Raw genomic sequence first — 24919 nt, 5'->3', positions numbered from 1 at the left:
CATTAGTCCCTAGTAATATCTAAATACCTAACTCCTTTTTGAAGCAAAAATATACTTTCCCAAATGGGTGCCAGGTTAATATTTATACAACCTCTGAGTTCATCTTTCTTTCTAATAGCCCTATTTCTCCCAGGAAAGCTGCCTAAATTTTAAACAAATAACTTAAACCTGGACAGTTTTGCTTCAGGGGTTGAAATAGCCCACACTTATTCAGACAAGCCCTAGCAAAAATTAAATAAGCAATCTCTTGAGGGGGAATAATTTCTACTATATGCAGATAAACTTCTTGTCTGTTCCCCTTTCACTGGACTTGCACAGCAACATGTTGTACAAATGATAACTTCCTAACAGGAAAAAAAAAAGAACTTTTGTCTAAATTCAGAGGTTGTAAAGGTAAAAAGGTATTTTTTGATAATGAGGATTATAATGAAAAGAGATTTTATGTGAGAAAGGATCTCGTACAATAAATACTTGCCATAAAGTAAAATGACTGTTTAAAAAGAGGACAAGTCAAAAAGTCAAAGAATGTCATAGATGGTTTGTGTAAGGCATGAAGGGAATTTATAAAAAAAGGTTGTACAATTTTAAAGGTTATTAAGCCTACTAAACGCTTCATAAACTGCTACTATGACTGTTAACTGTACAGCTTGCCTGCTTTAAAGCCATTAAATTCTAGGTAAGGCCTGGAGACATCTGGAGTTAGCCATGCCCACAGTTATGCTGAAGAGTCAGAATCTTATCTCATTTGGACATCTCTACTTGTCTTAAAACCAGAAAAATCTTCCATATTTGTGGCCAATCAGTTCACCAATGCCTTCCCACTAACTGGACTGGAACTCATACCACACGCTATGTATCCCTGGACATGTTTATAAAGCCTGGCAATCTTTCTTTTCTGGTATCTATCTATGGGCATTCCATTTTGTCCAACGTGAAGAAGGCTATCCAATTAATTCTCCTTCTCATGGGACTTGGCAGTACAGCCAGTACAAGAACCAGAATTGTTGGAATCACAAAAGCCTACTTGACCTACAGGCCAAGTTTCAAAGGAAATAGCCAACAACAGTGACAGCATGGTTAAAACCTTAACAACTATGCAAAAACAAATTGACTCTTTGTCAGCCATAGTCCTCCAGAATCACCCATGATTAGATAAGTTAATGGCAGCACAGGGAGTTTTGTTTAGCCTTAGATGGAAAATGTTGCTTTAGGTTAAATCAATCAGGCAAAGCACAAGACAACATCAGACAACTTGTAAAGTAAGTCTCCCATTTAAGGAAACAAGCCTCTAGGGGTTGGTTAAACTGGGAAGGAACCTGGAAATGGTTCTCTGGGTTCTTCCCTTTTTAGGTCCACTTGTTAGTCTCCTATGTTTGCTCCTTTTTGGTCCATGTCTCCTAAATATAATAACTCAATTTGTCTCCTTTTGCCTTCAGGCCATCAAGTTCCAGATGATTCTCAGTGAGGGATACTGTCCTGTCAATATTCAAGAGTCACCCTTCTACATAAGCCCTAGACTACCCATCAGAGGGACATGACAGAGGTAAAACCATACCCTTGTCTCTCTTGGACCTAGTGAAATACCACTTTCACAAACCCATGGAGCCACCCTGCCCTGACAGCTAGCAAGAGGCTAAGAGCCATAGAACAACCACTGCCACCCCTCTGTCAGTAGGAAGCAATTATAGAAGACTGACCTTCATCCATTTTCCCAAAAAACTGGGGTCTTGGACTCTTGAGGGGAGAAATGTTAGAGTAGGTAGTTAGTCAGACACAAGCAGCAGGAGAGGGTCCGGTCCTGTCCTTCCCCCTCCCACGAGAAATATCAGGCAACCATCAGGTGATGGTGTTGGTCAGGCAGTTATTAAACTGTCTCTCTAGAATAATAATTGGTTGCAGCTGGTGCCAGGGAAAGGCAGCCTCCCAATTGATTAATAAACACCTGAAGCTGGTGATCAGCAGCTTCCTGATAAGATCGCAGGAATTGGGCCAGTGGGTTCAAGGATGCACACTAAGAAGCAAAATGTTGGCATTTAATTGGTATATGACCTTCCTCTAGGAACACTTGACTGGTAAGGGGAGAATGCCTCAAATTATTATGTGAGCAACTTCAGTAAACACACTGCACAACTTAAGTAAATACACATGTGCACAATTTCAGTAAACACACTTGCGCCCTCCTCAAGTGCTGGCAGGCCATCAGGCATGTGGGCAGCCTTCCCAAAAGGGAAGAATCAGTGGTAAAGAGACACAAAACTCCAGAAGCATACCAATGTATAAAATCCCAAGTCAAAGATCAAACAGTGTGCTTGAGTCACTCTCAAGTCACCTGGTTGGCCCTCTTTCAAATTCACTTTACTTCTTTTTGTTCCTGCTCAAAAGCTTTTTAATAAACTTTCAGCCCTGCTCTATAACTTGTCTTGGTCTCTCACTTTGCTTCCTGCCTCTCAGATGAATCCTTTCTTCTGAGGAAGCAAGAATCAATTTGCTGCAGAGCCTTATAGATTTGCAGCTGCTAAAAGGACAGTTTATCTAGCTCTTGGTAATGATGTAGTAGGAGGGCTGAGATCCAAAGATTCTGTGATATTGAACAAAGTACTCAACATAAACTTTCAATAATAATTTAGCATCTTTTGATTATGAGGTTAAAATTGTACAGAGACTAATAAAAAAGCATTGTTGAATAGACTGAATGCTTAACAACATAAATTCCAGGGAGGTTATGTTTTTCCTGGAACTGCTTCTAATGAGGATATATTTGAAAATCTGAGGATAAGTATGCAAATAGATGTATTTGCATTGTCAAGTGTGCACAATGATAATACCAGGGTGTTATCTTTATCTGTAAAATTAATTGTTTGCAAATGCTAAGCCTATTAACTAAGGCTTATTTACCTCAAATAATAGTAATTTTTAAAAATGATGCAAGATTGGAAAACAAATGAAATATATAAAGGGCTATTTCTTCCTTGAATGAAAATGAGTGGCTTTACCAGGTAGAAAGTTAAACATTTTTTCAAGAAAATAATTTTATATGAATTTGAAAGCAAAATTTTACAGGCAATACATATTAGAATGAAGATCTTGGAAATTAACTTAAAAACGAAAGGAAGGAAGGAATAGAAAGGTCTTATGAAAACTAGTTTTAAAATTAATTTACATAGATCTTTTTAAATCTTGAAAGTTATGGAGAGTGAAGTATATAATATAACAACATGAAGCAAAAGTCAATGATTGACTTTGAAATGCACTAGTTTTTCTAAAAAAAATATCCCAGGAGATTCCAGTCAACCTGAGTCAGCAATAAGGAAGTCCCCTCTGTTTTAATCCTACAAGGAAGTAATGTTGAAATGACTGATCTGCTTTTTTTCTGGTTCTGCTTTCTTCAGCTCTTTTCTGCCTATACAGTCAACCTCCTCTGCCCAGCTCAATGGAATACTGATTCTGTTTTACAGAATGAGGTGTTGCTCCATTCTAGAATCACAAAACCCAACTAGATCTTTAAGCTAAATTTGTTATAGTGTTGTCTTTTGATGTATGAAATGAGAAAGCATGGTGTTTGTTGTCAACGGACTTGAATTTAAGTTCTGAATCTGCCACTAACAAATTTTCTGGCTGTGAGAAGTTTAATTCACCTGTTTCAGCATAAAACGAAGATCACATTGGTGGTACTTATCAAAGTTTATATAATTTATGAAAAATGCTTAGCAGAGTGTACCGTACATAGTAGAGTTTTTATTAAAATACAATGATGCCTACAGCAATGAATGAAAGCCATGCCCTACTTTAAGTGAGGGTGTCGAAGAACTTATAGTTCTCTGAAGGAGGTGATGCAGATACGGAGGCTGTCACTGAACCTATTCACTATTTCTGGACAGTAAAGGCAAACACCAATACAAAAGTATGCAGTAGGAGAAAGAAAGGCATTTAGGAGAGCAAGCAGCTAAGGCCAAGCAAGGAGAGCAGGCAGCTAATACTTAAGACCTGAACACCCTGATAAGCTTACAAGGAAGGGTTTTTAAAGGCAGGGGTGAGGGGATTGCTAAAGTGAGTTAAGGGCTGGGGAATTTCTGGGACTTCCTTATCTATTTGTTGGTTCTAGTCTGAGATGTACATGAAAGCCGTCAGTATTTTGCATCTGGTAGGGGTCCTTGTTTTTCTGATAAACAACTCAAGGACTTGTGTCAAGTTGCTGTCTTTAGTTTCTATGGAAAACAAAATGTCTTGTGACTCTTATGTTAGTTGAGTGACTGTTGTTTAAGCTATTGTTGTATTCTTGTTTGGCAGGTTGTTCATGTGCTTCTTTAATTACTGGTTGCAGGGCTAGCTAGGTTCCTGGAATTTCCTTTGAAAGGATTAAATTTTATTTATTTATTTACGTGCAGTGGTGAGAGGTGGGAAGGAACGAACACAGTAGGCTCCAAAATGGGGTCCCTGTTCCATCTCAAAACAACTTTATTTATTTATTTATTTATTTTATTTTTTTAAATTGTACTTTAGGTTCTGGGGTACATGTGCAGATCATGCAGGATTGTTGCATAGGTACACAGATGGCAATGTGGTTTGCTGCCTCCATCCCCCATCACCTATATCTGGCATTTATCCCCATGTTATCCCTCCCCAACATCCCCACCCCCCACTGTCCCTGCCTTGGCCCCCGCAACAGACCCCAGTGTGTGATGCTCCCCTCCCTGTGTCCATGTGTTCTCATTGTTCAACACCCTCCTATTAGTGAGAACATGCAGTGTTTGATTTTCTGTTCTTGTGTCAGTTTGCTGAGAATGATGGTTTCCAGATTCATCCATGTCCCTACAAAGGACACGAACTCATCATTTTTTATGGCTACATAATATTCCATGGTGTATATGTGCCACATTTTCCTTGTCCAGTCTATTGTCATTGGGCATTTGGGTTGGTTCCAGGTCTTTGCAGGTCAGTGCCACTATGAACATACGTGTGCATGTGTCTTTATAATAGAACTATTTATAATCCTTTATGTATATACCCAGTAATGGGATTGATGCGTCAAATGGAATTTCTATTTCTAGGTCCTTGAGGAATTGCCACACTATCTTCCACAATGATTGAACTAATTTATACTCCCACCAACAGTGTAAAATTGTTCCTAGTTTTCCACATCCTCTCTAGCATCTCTTTTCTCCAGATTTTTTAATGATCACCATTCTAACTGACATGAGGTGGTATCTCAATGTGGTTTTGGTTTGCATTTCTCTAATAATCAGTGATGATGGGTATTTTTCATGTTTGTTGGCCTTATATATATCTTCTTTTGAAAAGTGTCTTTTCATATCCTTCACCCACTTTTGGATGGGTTTGTTGTTTTTCCTTGTAAACTTGTTTTAGTTCTTTGTAGATTCTGGGTATTAGCTTTGTCAGATGGGTAGATTGCAAATTTTTTTTTCCCATTCTGTTGGTTGCCAGTTCACTCTAATGATTGTTTCTTTGGCTGTACAGAAGCTCTGGAGTTTAATTAGGTCCCATTTGTCTATTTTGGCTTTTGTTGCCAATGCTTTTGGTGTTTTAGTCATGAAGTGCTAGCCTATGCCTATGTCCTAAATGGTTTTGCCTAGGTTTTCTTCTAGGATTTTTATGGTGTCAGATCTTATGTTTAAGTCTTTAATCCATCTGGAGTTAATTTTAGTGTAAAGTGTAAGGAACGGGTCTAGTTTCTTCTTTCTGCACACTGCTAGCCAGTTTTCCCAACATCATTTATTAAACAGGGAATCCTTCCCTCATTGCTTGTTTTTGTCAGGTTTTTCAAACATCAGTTGGTTGTAGATGTATGCCTTGCTTCCAAGGCCTCTGTTCTGTTCCATTGGTCTATATCTCTGTTTTAGTATCAGTACCATGCTGTTTTGATTACTGTAGGCTTGTAGTATAAAGTCAGGTAGTATGATGCCTCCAGCTTTGTTCTTTTTGCTTTGGATTGTCTTGGCTATGCAGGCTTTCTTTTGGTTCCATATGAAGTTTTAGATGTTTTTTTCCAGTTCTCTGAAAAAGTCATTGGTAGCTTGATGGGGATGTCATTGAATGTATAAATTACTTTGGGCAGTATGGCAATTTTCACAATATTGATTCTTCTGAGCCATGAGCATGGAATGTTTTCCCATCTGTTTGTGTCCTTTTTATTTCCTTGTGTAATGGTTTGTAGTTCTCCTTGAAGAGGTCCTTTACATCCTTTGTTAGTTGTATTCCTAGGTATTTTATTCTCTTTGTAGCAATTGTGAATGGGAGTTTGCTCATGATTTGGCTCTCTGCTTGTCTGTTATTGGTGTATAGAAATGCTTGTGATTTCTGCACATTGATTTTGTATCCTGAGACTTTGCTGAAGTTGCTTATCAGTTTAAAAAGTCTTTGGATTGAGATGATGGGGTCTTCCAAATATACAATCATGTCATCTGCAAATAGAGACAATTTGACTTCCTCCCTTCCTGATTGAATACCCTTTTTTTTATTGCTTAATTGCTCTGGCTAGACCTTCCAATACTATATTGAATAGGAGTGGTGAGAGGGGGCATCCTTGTCTAGTGCCAGATTTCAAAGGGAATGCTTCTAGTTTTTGCCCATTTAATATGACATTGGCTGTAGGTTTGTCATAAATAGCTTTTATCATTTTGAGATATGTTCCGTAGATACCTAGTTTATTGAGAATTTTTATCATAAAGGACTGCTGAATTTTGTTGAAGGCCTTCTCTGTATCTATTGAGATAATCATGTGGTTTTCGACTTCGGTTATATTTATGTGGTGGATTACGTTTATAGACTTGCATATGATGAACCAGCCTTGCGTCCCTAGGATGAAGCCTACTTGATCATGATGGTTAAGCTTTTTGATGTGCTGTTGCAGTCAGTTTGCCAGTATTTTATTAAGATTTTTGCATTGATGTTCATCATGGATATTGTACTGAACTTTTCTTTTTTTGTTGAGTCTCTGCTGGGTTTTGATATCAGGATGTTTTGGTCTCACAAAATGATTTGGGAAGGATTCCCTCTTTTTGGATTGTTTTGAATAGTTTTAGAAGGAATGTTACCAGCTCCTCTTTGTACGTTTGGTTGGTAGGCTATTAATTGCTGCCTCAACTTCAGCCCTTGTTATTGATCTGTTCAAAGTTTCAACTACTTCCTGGTTTAGGCTTGGGAGGGTGTCCAGGAATTTATCTATTTCTTCCAGTTTTACTGGTTTATGTGCATAGAGTTGTTTGAAGTAATCTCTGATGGTGGTTTGTATTTCTGTGGAATCGGTGGTGATATCCCCTTTATCGTTTTTTATTGCATCTATTTGATGCAGACTCCCCCACCTTTTTTTTCTTCATCTGGCTAGCAGTCTGTCTATTTTGTTGATCTTTTCAAAAAACCAGCCCCTGGATTTATTGATTTTTTGAAGAGTTTTGTGTGTGTGTGTGTGTGTGTGTGTGTGTGTGTGTGTGTGTGTGTTTCTATCTCCTTCAGTTCTGCTCTGATCTTAGTTATTTCTTGTCTTCTGCTAGCTTTTGAGTTTTTTTGATCTTCCTCTTTTAGCTCTTTCAATTTTGATGATAGGGTTTCGATTTTCGATCTTTCCTTGCTTTTCTGGTGGGCATTTATTGCTATAAATTTCCCTCTTGACACTGCTTTAAATGTGTCCCAGAGATTCTGGTACATTGTGTCTTAATTCTCATTGGTTTCAAAGAACATCTTTATTTCTGCCTTCATTTTATTGTTTATCTAGTCAACATTCAGGAGCAGGTTGTTCAGTTTCCATGAAGTTGTGTGGTTCTGAGTTAGTTTCTTAATTCTGAGTTCTTATTTAACTGCCCTGTTGTTTGAGAGACTGTTTGCTATGATTTCCATTCTTTTCCATTTGCTGAGGAGTGATTTACTTCCAAATAAGTGGTCAATATTAGAGTGGGTGCGATGTGGTGCTAAGAAGAGTGTATATTCTGTGGATTTGGGGTGGAGAGCTCTGCAGATGTCTATTAGGTCCACTTGGTCCAGATCTGAGTTCAAGTCCTGGATATCCCTGTTAATTTTCTGTCTGTTGATCTGTCTAGTACTGACGGTGGAGTGTTAAAGTCTCCTACTATTTTTGTGTGGGAGTCTGGCTCTTTATAGTCATTAAGAACTTGCTTTATGTATCTGAGTGCTCCTGTATTGGTTGTGTATATATTTAGGATCACTAGCTCTTCTTGATGCATTGATTCTTTTACCATCAGGTAATGCCCTTCTTTCTCTCTCTTGATTTTTGTTGGTTTAAATTCCGTGTTATCAGAGACTAGGATTGCAACTCCTGCTTTTTTATTTTGCTCTCCATTTGCTGGGTAAATCTTCCTCCATCCCTTAATTTTGAGCCTATGTGTGTCCTTGCATGTGAGATGGGTTTCCTGAATATAGCACAGCAATGGGTCTTAACTTTTTATCCAACTTGCCAGTCTGTCTCTTTTGATTGGAGCATTTAGCTCATTTACATCCAAGGTTAATATTGTTATTTGTGAATTTGATCCTGCCATTTTGATGTTAGCTGCATGTTTTGCCTGTTAGTTGATGCATTTTCTTCATTGTGTCAATGGTCTTTACCTTTTGGTATGTTTTGGAGTGGCTGGTACTGGTTGTTCCTTTCCTTGTTTAGTGCTTCTTTGAGGAGCTCGTGTAAGGCAGGCTTGGTGGTGATGAAATCTCTCAGCAATTGCTTGTCTGTAAAGGATTTTATTTCTCCTTTGCTTATGAAGCCTAGTTTGGCTGGATATGAAATTCTAGGTTGAACATTCTTTTCTTTAAGAATGTTGAATATTGGTCCCACTGTCTTCTGCCTTGTAGGGTTTCTGCAGAGAGATCTGCTGTGAGTCTGATGGGCTTCCCTTTGTGTGTAACCCCATCTTTCTCTCTGGCTTCCCTTAGCAATTTTTCCTTCATTTCAACCCTGGTGAATCTGACGATTATGTGCCTCGGGGTTGCTCTTCTTGAGGAATATCTTTGTGGTGTTGTCTGTATTTTCTGGACTTGTATGGTGGCTTGCCTTGCTAGGTTGGGGAAGTCCTCTTGGATAATATCCTGAAAAGTGTTTTCCAGCTTGGATTCATTCTCTCCGTCATATTCAGGTATACCTATTGAATGTAGATTAGTTCTTTTCACATAATCCCATATTTCTTGGAGGCTTTGTTCATTTCTTTTCACTCTTTTTACTCTATTCTTGACTTCTCATTTTATTTCATTGAGTTGATCTTCAGTTTCTGATATTCTTTCTTCTGCTTGGTTGATTTGGCTGTTGAAACTTGTATAAGCTTCAGCATGTTCTCATGCTGTGTTTTTCAGCTCCATCACGTCATTTATATTTTTCTCTAAGCAGTTTATTCTAGGTAGCGTCTCATCTATCCTTTTTTAAGGTTCCTATTTCTTTGCATTGCATTAGCACATGTTCTTTTAGCTCTGAGAAGTTTGTTATTACCCACCTTCTGAAGGCTGTTTCTGTTAATTCATCAGATTCATCCTTCAACCATCTTTGTTCCCTTGCTGGTGAGGAGTTGTGTTCTTTTGGAGGAGGAGATGTGTTCTGGTTTTTGGTGTTTTCATTCTTTTTTTGCTGGTTTCTTTCCATCTTCATGGCTTTTTCTACTTGTGGCATTTGTAGCTGGTGACTTTTGGTTGGGGTCTCTGAGTGGACTTCCTTTTTGTTGACGTTGAAGCTATTTCATTCTGTTTCTTAGTTTTGCTTCTAACAGTCAGGCCCCTCTCCTGCAGGACTGCTGCAGGTCCACTCCGGACCCTGCTTGCCTGGGGATCACCCTCGGATGCTGCAGAACAGTAAGGGTTGCTGCTGGTTTCTTCTGTTATCTTCATCCCATAAGGGTACCCGCCAGATGTCAGCCTGAGCTCTCCTTTATGAGGTGTCTCTGGGTATACAGGAGTTGGGGAGCTGCTTGAGGAGACAGTCTGTCCCTTATAGGAGCTCAAGTGCTGTGCTCGGAGCTCCACTGTTCCATGCAGAGCTGCTGGGCAGGAATGTTTTAGTCTGCTGCAGCAGAACTCATAACCACTTCTTTTCCCAGGTGTTCTGACCTAGGAAGGTTGGCTATATTTATAAGTTCCTGATGTGCTGCTGCCTTTTTTTACAGATGCCCTGCTCCATGCAGAGTAGTCTGGTCACAGTCTGCCAGCAGAGGTGTCGCTGAGCTGCTGCAGGCTCTGCCCAGCTGCTAAGTGAACTGCCTCAGTATTGGCAGACTGCCTCAGTACTGGTGGATGCCCTTTCCCCCACTGAGCTGGACAATCCTGGGTCCAGCTGTGCTTGCTGTGAAACTCTCAATCCAGAGTGTTTCAGATTGCTTGTTTTGTGGGGGTGGTACCTGCCGATCCAGATCGCCTGGCTCCCTATCTGAGCCCCCTCCCTTTCAGTTGAATAGGCAGCTCTGTCTCCCAGGCATTCCAGGTGCTAGTTGAAACGGCTGACCAGATTTGTGTGCGTTTCTGTGTGCCAACCTGTGGTACCAGCTGTGCTGAAAACTCATGGCACTTTTTGGCCTGGGAATCTTCTGTTCTGTGGGCAGTGAAAACTTGTTTCAAAATGCAGTGAGTACTCACCCTCTGTGTTGTTCTTGCTGGGAACTGCACTCTTGAGCTGTTCTTATTTGGCCATCTGGGACCCTCCCAAAACAACTTTAATATTTTTCTAATATTTACTAGATTTCAGTGACATTCTCAAGTATCGAGCCTCCAAGACTTTGGTCTCAGTGAGCCAATAATTTGTACAAGTGAAAAAGGATAGATGTACTTTCATGATACTATATATTTACAATGATTTGTATGACAAAATCTTTGACTATGTCCATGGGTACATTGAAAATACTGAGGTTTGGAAGTGAGTACTTCCAAATCTTACTTGTATAAAATGGTACTTTGTACAAATTCACATGTGCATGTGACATTCAGCAAACAGTGTGGGGGCTTATTGAAAGGTGAAGTTAAAAAGGAAAGAAAAGTGGGAGACAGTGTAGGGTAGTGGAGAGAAATCACTGAGTCCAAAGCCTGAAGACCGTGAATGAGCTAAGGAAATTAACTGCCATCTTTTCTATAGTGGTCTGCCTTCCAAGTTCTAGACAACTGGCTTATAAATATAGTTGGAAGACAAAACTTATTTATGCATTGGAGAAGGCTGGTACTAGAATTATGATAGATTTTTAGGAGTAACCTAACTAACCACTCCAGAAAAATTTCAGGTTTCTGACTAGAATTTAGGAGTGCTGCCAGTGCTTTTCTATTTTTGAGGAGAATAAAAAGAAGCAAGAACACAGCATCTATAGCCACAAAGGAAGCTCTTTTGAGTAAACTGCCTTATTAAGATAATTTTAGTCCACAAAGGCATATAAAACGATCACAGGCCCAGCATTTCATCATCAACAAAACATTCTCCACAATTCCTCTTAGCACATCAGACTTGTTCTTTAGTGCCTTTGAAATATGAGCAAATATTGCTGCACTCCAGCCATGCTAAATTTATTGTAGTTTCTCAACCATGCCATGCTGTTTCTGATTTCCCTGCCCTGCTACATGAATTCTGTCTGCCTAGAGAACACTTTCCTATTATATCCACTCCTACAATTTGTCCATTGTCCTTTTGTCAGCCTTCAAGACGCACTTCAAAGATTATCTTCCCTAGTTCTAGGAAGCGACTTGGGAAACCAACACGTATTTTGTTTTGATTCATTTTTGTATCCAATATTTACTGAGTGCTTCCTGTATATAAGGCCCTAGGAATTATAAAGAAATAATAAAATTACAAAGCAAAAACCTCCACCTGCTGCCTTTTTTTTTTTTTTTTTTTTTTTTGCTTCAGGTATAAAATGAGCTGTAACATGAGAACAAATAACTACAACATTGTGCTACAATCTACAGTAGGAATTGGAGGAGAAAACATTTTCTGCCAGAGGAAAGGAGTAGGGAAGGAAGGGGAGCTTCATGAAGGATACACCACTGAGCTGGGAAGGATTTTTACAGGGTAAGTTTACAGGAAGGAGGTTGTATAAAAGGCACATAGAGATGGAAAGGTGCAGACTAAGTGTTATTAGCACTAAATTAGGCCCATCAGAGCTGAAACTTTCCTGGTTTCCCAGGGAACACAAATAATCAAGAGGCTGATTGGTTTTTCAGATTTTTGAGACTTTATGGGAGCTTCCCTCATCATGGCAGCCAGTGATGCTGCTGTGCATGTCAACCAAGGTTTTGATGAATCTGCACCTAATATTCTTTGCAATAGACTTCCCCCTAAAATTACACAGCAAAGCTCATATTTCATAATATGTGTATCAAAAGTGACATCATGAAAGACAGGAGGAGAAAACCTGTGGTCACCCTGACCACAAACTGGAAATGCTTGCCCCTTGAGCTTTCACTATTGACTTTATTATGTCCTGATGGGATTTTGGCATTTTCTGATGTAAGATACTTTCAACCTTTCCATGAGCGTTGAAAATTTTTCCTAGGTAGAGTTAGCTGTTCTTCTCAAACTAGGCTAAAGGCCTCACTTAGACCTCCGTCTGTCCTCTGTGTCCAGCAATGCCAAAATCACTTCAGTTCTAATCATCCCAGCTTAGACCACTTAATCACAGCCCAATTTCTAATGGACACTATACAGTTCCCTAAGACAAAAAGGAAGCAGACTTTGGAGCTAAATGAAATTACTTTGTAGGGGAAATAAATTGTAAGTAGTTATCAAATTTAGACCTATGTCCCTTAAACTGGGTACTAAGAATAGCTCACCCTTATTGCATTTCTGTTTCATTCTTGTTAAGCTCCTCTTATCAAATATGGTTGGAAGACTGAGTAGAGCAGATTAACTGGAGTACATGGTATGTGTAGATAAATTGGAGAAGATAGGACATAAAAAGCAATGTGTGCAAAGTTTTTGAGAGCCTTAAATGTTAAATTCAGAAGTCTCAATTTTACTTGGTATGTAACAGGGAATTACCAGTTTTTCACATGGGAAATTATATTATCAAAGGGATGTACTACTAGGTCAATTGATCTGGAGGCTAATTAATTAGCTATGTTGAAGTTAGGAGGGTGGTGATGGGAAGTCTCGAGAAGGCATTCTCATCATTAGATGAGAGATAGCAGTTTCTCCAGGAGACAGATAACTGTGAGAAAGAAGAAAGATCAAATAACATTAAAAAAAACTATAGCCTTTTTTTCAGGTATGTCCTTCTCCTTTCTTCTAGGGTACCAGAGTATTTTAGTGTATTAGTATGATTTTTTAAGAATATGAACAATAACTTCCATTTATTTTAGTACTTCCTATGCATAAGATGATTTTCATGTGTTATCTTTTATAATCAGCATAAACAACTCATTGAAGTAAGTACCTCCCTATTATTCCCTCATATTACAGAATGAGGGAACTGAGACTTAGTTAAGAAACACCCAAATATCACATGGTAAGTAAATGTTAGAGCCAGGATTTGAACCCAAGTCTGTCGAACATCAAAATGCATATGCTTTTCCTATTAGAGTAAGTTGACCTTTATGAACAGAGTATATTGCAGCTTACCCTTCCTTTTGTGAAAGAATTTGAAATATTTATTTGCTTGAAATATGGAGCAAACAAATTGACTAAGTCTAGGTGGATGAGTTTCATTTTCCCAACAGTCAGGCACATTTTCTAATTATGCACTGTATTTGCCAGATTTTAAGATTAGACAGAATTTTGCACAAATGGCAAGGCTGTACTTTATTAAAAGTTCAAGTTCTGAGATACATCTTTATGTAGTTGGCTGAAACCAAGAGGCATGCCTAAATAATTTAATTCCCCCTGATTCTTTTGTAAGTAAAGGTTTCTAATACAATGTACCTGCTTAAATTAAGATATTGGTACTAGAATAAATTCCGTCGGGACAGTATCCCTTTAAGCAAATATCTATAGGGTATTGCCAGCACAAAAATCCATTTTACAGTATTTCCTAAACATTAAAAGACATCCTTTTGATTAGCATTATTTGAATCAGAAAGCTGATTTTAAATGGTCATGTCTTTCCATTAGGCAAATGATTATTTTTCTTATTCGGCTTCAAGTTAAAAAAAATCAATCAGAGAGTACATTTGAAAATTCGGTTTAAATGTTTTTAAGAGCCGGGGGTTGGAGAGACTTTAAATATAATTCCCATGATAATTAGAATGCAGGGTTCCCTGAATCCTTTATAGGAATATAATATTAGTATTTCATTTATTTATTTATTTTTGGTTTGAGGTGTTATAATAAATGGGAGTGCATTGTCAATTTTGAATGACAATGGGTATAACTGGTTCATATTTCCTAATCTTTTATGATGGCTACCACTGCCCATTTTTCCATAGCTGTGACCCTTGGTTTCCCTGTTAGCCTAGGAGAAGGCAGAACCATTTGACAAGAAGTATCTTTGCATAGTTTCTTGGCATGTGATGAACAATGTACTCTGGGCTAACGAAATTTCCTTTCTCTACCTGACTGACACATTTAATGAAATCCCAGACTGGCCACCGATTTCCATTCTACTTTGTCCTCACATTACTGTACAGGACACATGTAGTCTTTTTCTGATGCTATTTAATCCAGAGGCCATGACTAAACTCAGCAATACATTGCACATATTGAAAATACTAACCTATTAGATTTTTACAGACCACTTCAGGAAACTGGATATTCTTCACATTATCGGTTATTTTTTTGTCTCAGTGGGTTATATGACTAATCCCAAGTAAAGGTGCTCTCAGAGCCTATCAGTGCTGCTGTAACCCAATTAGTCAGGAAAACAAAACAACAGTAGCAAAAAAGAAAAAAAATATGCGTTTGAGCTCTCATGTATGTTTTTTCATTTATTTATTTAGCTTATTTTTATAGAGAGAATGATGTGTTTTAGAAACTGATTTAGGTACTCCGGATACATCAGTACAAATCCTTCCTTATGAGCTTCCATTCTAGCAGAAGTTGGGGAGGATTTGAGGGCAAACAAATCATAAGTGTCATGATTTATAAAATAGAGGAATCAAGACAAGAGAGTGTTAGGGAAGTTGCAATTTAAAAAATTATGTTTTTTAAAGATGACATCTCACTATGTTGCCCAGGTTGGACTTAGAGTCCTGGGCTCACCAATTCTCCCGCCTCAGCCTCCCAAGTAGCTGGGAACAAGTGCACACAATTGTGCCTGGCTAAAGTTGTAATTGTAATCAGATGGTAAGGATAGGTTTCACCAGATAGGTAAGAACTGAACAGCGATTCCAAGTAGATGGAGAAGGAGGTCATGTGAACATTTGTGGCAAGAGCAACAGATAAAGCTAGTTCCCAGCATCTGAAGCAGGAGCATGCCTTGTGTGTTTGAAAAATAGTATGCAGATGAGGGTGGCTGTAGCAAGGTAAGCAAAGCAGGGACGAGTAGGAGGTAAGGTATGAGAGATACAGAAGAGAAGAGCAAGTGGGGCCTTGTTATCATGTTTAGAGCTGCATTCAGCCTTTATCCTAAGTGAAGTGGGATTCACCGCAGGGTTCTGGCAAAAGATCTGGTGCACATCTTAAAATAAATGCTCTTGTTACTGATAGAAGAAGTGACTTGAAACAGGAACACTATTTGCCAGCTATTGTAGTAATACAGGTGAGAGATAATGGAGGGTCTCAGGAGGTGGCTGCCCATGGAAGTGGTTGGATTCTGGGTTCTTTCTGGGATTAGAAGCACCAGGAATTACCGACAGGTTGAATGGGAATTGTGAGAGAACAATTAGAGAATGACCCAACCTTTTTGAGTTTCAGTAGTAGTAACACCCTTCTTTATCTATTTCACAATGTTATTGTGACAAACAAGCATACATTTGTAACTTTTGTAAAATCAAATTTATAATTTTATTGTAGATGTACTATCTTTGGATTTCTAAGTCACATTTTAACATTTAAAAGTGGACAGCATAGAACATTTTCAGCTAACTGGAATACTCACAGTGGCAATAGATTTTACATTTGACTTTAACTTTGAAATGGAAAATAAGCTGGGACTAGAGATTTAGTTACTAGAAAGTAGATTCCAAAAGTTGGGATCATTTTTATGGCTAGGAAATAAACTGATGATAACTGACATTCATAGTGTGACTACAAATATATGTTAACTTAAAAGAGCTATCTATAATAACACCTGAATGGGGTTTATGTTCAGACCTAAGACCATCAGATGTTTAATAAAGCTGAACACTCCCTGAGCCAGACATTCCAGTTGTTGAGGGCTTACATGCAGATTTTACTCAAATTGACTCATTACTAGGAGTTCACAAAAGACAGTGAAGTGTAATCATAAGTCTTTTCTTACTATCCTAGTGGTTGCAAATATTTTTAGGTAATTCATTTTGGGAATTTTCTTAAAGAAGAAAAAATCAAAAATTTGGTATTTAGTTATTTTATCGTTAATCACTTTTTTAAAAAAACATGTTTAGTGGAACAATTCTGTCTTTTTCAAGGATTCACTTTAATATACGTCCAAGGACTATTGACAACAATAGATACTTTGGTGCCCATATAATGCTATCTCTTGTTGACATTACATTTTGTTTTACACATTAAACAAATTCACGGGTAACATAAGATGCATAGTTATGCTCTGAAAATAGCTGTTGATTTTGTAAATTCTTAATGTTTTTGCAATATAGGCAAAAAAACTCTCAATGCAGCAAATCGTATGAGGTTCAGTAATAAACACAGAGCAAGTCAACAGGTAACACGGTAATTGTGAAGCTTTGGCTTCTCTTGGTATTATGATGTTTCATGAAACACAATGTTTCATGGTTCCTCTTAGAGAAGCCACTGATGGACTCTTAATCTTGTGTACAAAAGAACTATCAAGACCTCACCTGTCTCAAGGCAGGCGCCTAGTTTTTCCCAGCGGACCCTCTAATTCTACGTTGAGGATTTTCTTCAGAGTTGACTACTGTGATTGATACTTTCTTTTTCTATGACACAGCACAATAAGTTGATGACTCTGGCCATGTAAATAGAAATGTCCCATCTGCTGTTATGTACAAATTTTATTTTACATTCCATCATCAACAAAATGCTGTGACAGCAGTGTCAACTACAAGAATGACTCTTCGAAATTTTTTTTCTGTTTCCATTTCCACTCAATAATGTGTTTTAAATCTTTATTCTTTACTTGCTTTTTCTTAGATTCATCAGTGTTTAAGCATAAGCATTTTATCAACTCTGGTTTTGGTTTCTAACTCAGAGATGCTGCATCCCTGCTTACTTTCTGTTTTAAAGATTAATACCAATTAATATTCCTCCTTTGCGTAATGAATAAGTTAATACATTCTCCCCAAATCTTTGTAAATTATTCAGGAGAATAATCACACACTATTTAATTCAGAGAGAAGTCTTCAGTCACTATAACTCTCCTTAACAAGCTATTTTTCTGAGTTTTTGGAATTTTGAGGAAATGCATGTTCTATTATAGGAGAATAGTTATAATAACTATTAGTACAAAGGTTTTTATTTTTTTGGTGAGAATTGTGGGCATGGTTTCAAAGCTCCCAGTATCTTGGTGTGCTTATCATGTGAGTATAATTTTCAGTTATTCTTTGAAGGGTGATTTTAAAGTAGCTTATTTGAATAATTCAAAGATACAAGTTCAATATAAAAATTGAAAAATAAATAAGGAAAATGGATTTTTCTACTAATAATTCTAAGGCAAAATGACAGTGTGCTTTCAGAGGCTATACAGTGTATTGGGAGAGCACTGGACAAGAAGACCTGAAGGGTTCAGTTCCCTGTTGGTTGGCTTCATGACTCAGCCAAGTCACTTAGCTACTATAGGCTTCATTATCACCAAAAGTCCTCCGGCTGGACTATTTCGTGAGTCTATTCTTTTATTCACTGTGTGTTACAGTTAGCCATTTCATTTTATTTTAAGCTTTACTTAACGTTTTCTCACTCTGACCCCTTCTTTAAGTTGTACTTCCCACTGGCTTTTACTATAATGACTGCTCTAGTTGTCTATTTGATAATTATTATTTTGACTAAATATGAAATCATTAACCAACTATAGTTGCACTGTTTCTCTTCATTTTCAAAGATACCCATTGGGGGATGCAATTCTGCATTCATGATAACCTCCAGCATTCTTTATAAAATAAATCTTTCCTATTGGATACAACATTAGCTCACAGCCCTAGTGATTATTGTGTAGTTCAATATGGAAGTGTCCAGGGCCCAATCCTTCCACACTATTTCTGTGTGTCATGTAAGCACACTCTAATGATTTTCCTATTACATCCTGTCCCCTGTTAGCTAGACCCACTCCTAGAGCATCACACACAGCCCAGTAAGTTGCTGGAGAAACTGCCCTCTGTGGAGATCCTAAAACTTTTAGTTCAATGCTTGGGATGATAACTTGAACTAATTACCTATCTGTTTCTAAATAATTATGAGGCCACATCCTTTCTGCTTCACTTACTCCTTTGTATCAGCCACCATAATAAATCGTCCTGTCTGTCAACCCAAACCATCTGGACCTCTAGACTCATTCCCGCCCTGCTTCATTCGTTGCCTAGTCAAGTGTCCCTCAACCATTGTGCATTATTACCTCATTAGGAGCCTCTTTAGGTATTGTTTTTCCTAGCTGTTGTCCCCACTCCTTGTCCTCCATGAAACTTTAATAACTATAGATATACTCTATATTGGTTAGTATATTGCATGTATGTATACAGTATATATGTGCTTTAGGAATAAAAAGAATAGGTTTTTTTTTTTTCACCTCCAAGAACCAATTTTTGTCTCTTTGAGGGCAATATCACCCTGACTGAGAATGTATTATAGTCTGAGTATATCTTTTACCTCTTCACCAGCTTCCCATACCTTTCCCTTATATGCATATTTCATTCTTCTAAATTTATTTTATTGCTCCTGGGCAATTTTGTTTTTTCCACTTTTGATTATTAAAAGCAAGACTTCTATGTACATTTGTATACATGCATCCTGGAACAGAGGTAGGAATAAGTGGAATTGTGTGGCCTTAGGGTATTTGTATCCTCATTTTTTCTAGATAGTGCCAAGCTGTTTTCCAAAGTGCTTGCATCAATTTATGCTCTTATCACAGCCTATGAGTTCTTTTGTTTTACATCCTTACCACCACTTGGGTTGTCTCATTTTTAAAATGTTATGTGAGTAATGATATTTCATTGTTCTTAAACCAACATTTTCTTAATTACTAATTAGCTTAAGCACTTTTAAAAGAACTTTATTGGTTATTTGTAGATACACTTTTTTTTTTTTTTTTTTTGAAACAGAGTCTTGGTCTGTCACTAGGCTGGATTGTAGTAGTGGTGCAATCTTGGCTCACTACAACCCCTGACTCTTGGGTTTGAGCGATTCACCTGCCTTACCTTCCCAAGTAGCTGAAATTACAGGCATGCAACACCACACCTAGCTAATTTTTGTATTTTCAGTAGAGGCGGGTTTCACTATGTTGGCTAGGATGGTCTTGATTTCCTGACCTCGTGATCTGCCTGCCTCAGCCTCCCAAAGTGCTGGGATTACAGGTGTGTGCCACCATGCCTGGCTGTAGCTACACTCTTTTTTGGTGAAATGCCTATTCAAGTGTTTTTCTCATTTTAAAATTCAGTTTTCTATAACCTTTGTGCATTTTAAGTGCAAGTTCTTTAGCTGTATGTGTTAGAAATATTCTCCCTCTGTTTATTGACTTTTTATTTTCCTTATGATGTCTTTGGGTGGCTGTTTTAATGTAAATAAATCTATCTTTTCCTTTATAATTAGTGATCTTTAAGTCTTATTTAATAAATCATTACCTAGCCAAAAGTCAGCAAGGTGTTTTCCTATAATGTCTTCTGAAAGTGTTTTCATTCAGTTTTTCACATTTTTTGAAAAGGTCATTCTTTTCTGAACTGCAAAGCCATCCCTACCATATTATAAGAGTCCAAATAAGCATAAGTCTGTTTCTTACTGCTCTATTGTGTTCCATGGGTCTATTGACTACCACTGTACAGTATGCACTGAATTAATTGCTGTAGCTTTTTAAGATAGGCCCTGATATTTTGAAGAACAAATCCTTCCACCTCATTTGACTTGTTCAAAAGTATGTTGGCTGTTCCTGACCCTTTCTACTTCCACATAAATTTTAGAGACAGCAGTTTCCATAAAAACATGTTGGAATTTGATGGGGATTCTCTTGAATTCTAAATCAATTTGGAAAGAATAGAAATCTTCATTGAAGTGAATCTTTCAAACCATGAGTATGATGTTTTACTCTTATTGTGTTTTTCTTTAATGTCTCTCAGTAAAGTTTTATGGTTTTCTTTGAAAAGGCCTTACATATCTATGTTAGATTGATTCTTCAGTACTTAATTTTTTTGTTTTTATAAATGGTGATATAATATGGATCTGTGTCCCTGCCCAAATCTCATTTTGCAATGCAATTCCTCAATGCTGGAGGTGGGACCTGGTGGGAGGTGATTGGATCATGGAGGTGATTTCTAATGGTTTAGTACCATGTCTCTAGTGCTGCTCTTGTGATAAAATTCCCACAAGATCTGGTTGTTTAAAAGGGCATGACACCTCCCCCTTGCTCCCTGCCTCCTACTCCCAGCATGTGAGACTTCTCACTCTACCTTTGCCTTCTGTCACGATTGTAAGTTTCCTGAGGCCTCCCCTAAAGCCAAGCAGATGCCAAAATTATGCGTTCTTTATAGCCTGCAGAACCATCAGCTGATTAAACCTATTTTACTTACAAATTATCCAGTCTCAGGCATTTCTTCATAGCAATGTGAGAATGGTCTAATACAGAAAATTGGTACCAAGGAGTGGGACATCGGTATAAAGATACCTGAAAATGTGGAAACAACTTTGGAACTGGGTAATGGGCTGAGTTTGGAATAGTTTGGAGGGCTCAGAAGACAGAAAGATGAGGGAAAAATTTAGAATTTATTAGAGACTTGTTAAATTGTGATCAATATGATGATAGTGATATGGACAATGAAGTCCAAGCTGAAGATATCTTAGATGGAGATGAGGAACCTATTTGGAACTGGAGCAAATGTTACTTTTGCTATGCTTTAGCAAAGAGACTGGCTGCATTGTGCCCCTGCTCTAGGGATCTGTGGAACTTTGAATTTGAGACTGATGATTTAGAGTATCTGAAGGAAGAAATTTCTAAGCAGCAACACATTCAAGCTGTGACCTGCCTGCTTTTAACAACCTATGCTTATATGCATGAGCAAAAAAATGACCTGAAACTGGAACTTATATTTCAAAGGGAAGCAGAGTGTAAAAGTTTGGAAAATTTGCAGCCTGTCCATGTCATAGAAAAGAAAAATTCTTTTTCTGAAAAGGAATTCAAGCAGGCTGAAGATATTTGCATAAGTAAAAAGGAGCCAAATGTTAATAACCAAAACAATGGGAAGACTCCAAAGTCATTTTAGAGAACTTCACAGCAGCCCCTCCCATCACAGGCCCAGAGATCTAGGAGGGAAGAATGGTTTCATGGGCCAGGCCTAGGGCCCCACTGCTCTGTGCATCCTTAGGACATGGCTTCTTGCATCACAGCTGCTCCAACTCTAGCTGTGACTAAAAGAGCCACAGGTATAGCTTAGGCTGTTGCTTCAGAGGGTGCAAGCTGTAAGCCTTGGTGGTTTTCATGTGTCATTAAGCCTTGGGTATGCAGAGTGCAAGAGTTGAGGCATGGGAGTCTCTGCCAAGATTTCAGAGGATGTATGGAAAAACCTGTGTCTCCAGGTAGAAGTCTACTGCAGGGGTAGAGCCTTCATGGAGAACCTCTACTAGGGCAATGCAGAGGGGAAATGTGGAAAGGGAACCCCCACTGGGGCACTGCCTAGTGGAGCTGTGAGAAGAGGGCTACTGTTCTATAGATCCCAGAATGGTAGCTCCACTGACAGATTGCACTGTGTGCATGAAAAGCTTCAGGCACTCAATACCAGCCCTTGAGAGCAACTATGGGAGCTGAGCCCTGAAGAGTCACAAAGGGTGGAGCTTCCAAGGCCTTGGGAGCTTACCTCTTGTACCAGTGTGCCCTAGATGTCAGACATGTAGTCAAAGGAAATTATTTTGGGGCTTTAAGATTGACTGGCTGCACTGCTGGATGTTGGACTTGCATGGGGCCTGTAGCCCCTTTCTTTTGGCCAATTTATCCCTTTTTGAATCAGAGTATTTACCCAATGTCTATACCCCCATTGTATCTTGGAAGTAACTAACTTATTTTTTATCTTACAGGCTCACAGACAGAAGGAACTTGCCATGTCTCAGATGTGACTTGAAATTGTGGACTTTTGAGTTCATGCTGGAAGGAGTTAAGACTCTGGAGGACTGTTGGGAAGGCGTGATTGTATTTTGAAATGTTAGGAGAACATAAGATTTGGAAGGGGCTGGGCTGGAATGATATGGTTTGGATCTGTTTCCACCCAAATTGCATGTTGAAATGTAATCCCCAATGCTGGAGGTGGGGTCTGGTGGGAGGTAAATAGATCATGCAGGCAGTTTCTAATGGTTTAGTACCATCCCCTAGTGCTGTTCTAATGATAGAGTTCTCACAGAATCTGATTGTTTAAAAGTAAGTAGCACTTTCTCCCTCTTTTCCTCCTGCTCCTACCATGCATGATGTCTCACTCTCCTTTTGCTTTCTATCATGATAGCAGATTTTCCTGAGGGCTCCCCAGAAGCCAAGCAGATGCCAGAATTATGCCCATGGAACTGTGAGCCAATTAAACTTTAAATTTTTTTTTCTTTATAAATCACTCAATCTCAGGTATTTCTTGAGAGCAGTGTGAGAACAGACTAATACAAATGGTATATCAAAACATTTTATAAATTGCTTCTTTTTCTTTATTTTGATGGAGTCTCACTCTGTTGCCTAGACTGGAGTGCTGTGGCATGATCTCAGCTCACTGCAACCTCCATCTGCTGGGTTCAAGTGATTCTCATGCCTCAATCCCCCAAGTAGCAGGGATTACAGGCACCTGCCATCACAGCAAGTGAATTTTTGTATTATTAGTACAAACAGGGTTTCTCCATGTTGGCCATGTTCGAACTCCTGACCTCAGGTGATCCCTCTGCCTCGGCCTCCTAAAGTGCTGGATTACAGGCATGAGCCACCATGCCTGGCCACAAATTTGCTTCTAATTGTTGATGACATATAGGAATACAATTGATTTTTGTTTATAGATTTGTATTCACCCACTTTGCAGTTTTCTCTTAGTGATTTTATTATTTTATATGTAGATTTTTCTAGATATTCCAAAGATACGACTATATAATATGCAAAAAAGTTATGCTTCTTTCTTTATTATTTTTATATTAATTTTTTTTGCTTAAATTTGCTGCCTAGGATCTCCAGAACAATGCTGAATGTCATTTCTAATCTCATGAGAAATTATTTGAAGATTTCACAATTTTCTATAATTGATGTATACTTTTTGAAGGTACTTTTTTTCCAAAATAAGGTGTTGAGCTAGGTTTGTGTTTTATCGTTGCTGTGATTACTTTCATTCTACCACTGGCTTTTTGATTTCTTGCTAAGCCCAGTTCTCTGAGATCTTCAAGAAAAGTTATAGTTTTGTAGTTTATTCAAGTTTTTCTCATTGGTGGAGTGGGAGCAAGACTCTTGTTTTAAAATGAGTTTATTAAGGGATATTTTACATATCATATAATTAATCCTTTTCAAATGTTTAATTCAATGATTTAAAAAAATTTACCAAGTAGTGTACTCATGACATTAAATCATTTTAGAACATTTTCATCATTCCAATATGATTCCTCATGCATGTTTACTGTTAATCCCCATCCTCTACCTTCTCACTGCCCCATTCCAGTAACCACTACTCTATTTTCTATTTTTATAGTTCGGAAACTGTTCCTGCCAGTTTTCTAAATCCTTGGCAGGACTATAACCTCTCCATTGGTTAGGATGTTTATTCACCTGTTTACAGATAAGTTGAAGTTTTTAGTTACACTGTTGACGTGTCTTTACTTTCTATGTCTATGGTTTATTATGTTGTTTCAGTATTCTAAATACTTAAAGCTGTTTTTATCTGTGTGCTTTATTATTTTCTCAGAAATGTGTTTAAAAATTCTTTTAATTTCAAAGGTAGTTATTTATTTTCCATTGTAATTATGGTTTTTCCAATTTATTCTTGTTCTATCAATTTTATCATTATTTTGAAGTTTTTTTAGAATGCATATGAGCCTTGTTAAATATTCCTAATGAGTTTTTTTTATAATGATTAGGCAAGGACTTTCTTTTATCTTGATTATACTTTTTGCCTTTATGTGCATTATGCTTATACTAATATTCTATCCTTTTAATTTCAGGCTTTCTGTGTCTTTGTGGTTTAGATGTATCAATTGCAAACAGCATATGATTAAATTTTTATTCTTTTTAATTCAATAAGAGAATGTTTAATAGGGGGATCAATTCATTTTGAATCATTGTGATTACATATTTCCAGCAACTAGCTTATGTTTTATGTTAGAAATTTCTTTGCTTCTTTATCCACACTCTTCTGCCTTTTATTGAATGATTCTTTTTCTGTTATAATTATAGATTCACAAAAAGTTGCAAAGAACAGCACAGAGTGGTCCCATGTACCCTTTATTGCATTTTCCCCAGTGTTCGTATCTTAGGTAGTTATAGAACAACATCAACACCAGGAAACTGACATTGCTACAATGTATATGTATTAGTCTATGCCATTTTATCACATCTAGATTTATGTAATCACCACAAGAATCAAAATACAGAACTACTCCATCACCAAAAGATCTCCTGTGTGCGTCCTGCCAATTAAAATCACACTCACCCTTGTCTCCCAGAGCACCTCTAACCCCTAGCAATACAAATCTGCTGTCCATCTCTAAAATTTTGTCATTTTGATAATGTTATATGAATGGAATCATTCA

The 24919-nt window shown here is 37.8% G+C and overlaps 1 long non-coding RNA gene across 2 annotated transcripts in view; it reads left to right on the top strand.

Annotated features, from left to right (window-relative positions):
* LOC141585624 (uncharacterized) overlaps nt 1-24056 on the top strand; it is a 361964-nt gene extending 337908 nt beyond the window's left edge. For both annotated transcript variants that reach the window (XR_012519208.1, XR_012519207.1), the window contains 3 exons: nt 1437-1543; nt 11828-11989; nt 22238-24056. This is a non-coding gene — a long non-coding RNA (uncharacterized LOC141585624). The remainder of the gene's footprint in view (nt 1-1436; nt 1544-11827; nt 11990-22237) is intronic.
* The last annotated feature ends 863 nt before the right edge of the window (nt 24057-24919 follow it).

This window comes from Saimiri boliviensis, chromosome 9 (assembly GCF_048565385.1).
Source record: "Saimiri boliviensis isolate mSaiBol1 chromosome 9, mSaiBol1.pri, whole genome shotgun sequence".
NCBI lineage: Eukaryota > Metazoa > Chordata > Mammalia > Primates > Cebidae > Saimiri > Saimiri boliviensis.
The sequence above is the reverse complement of the archived record's forward strand: the minus strand, read 5'-3'. Positions and strand labels throughout refer to the sequence as shown.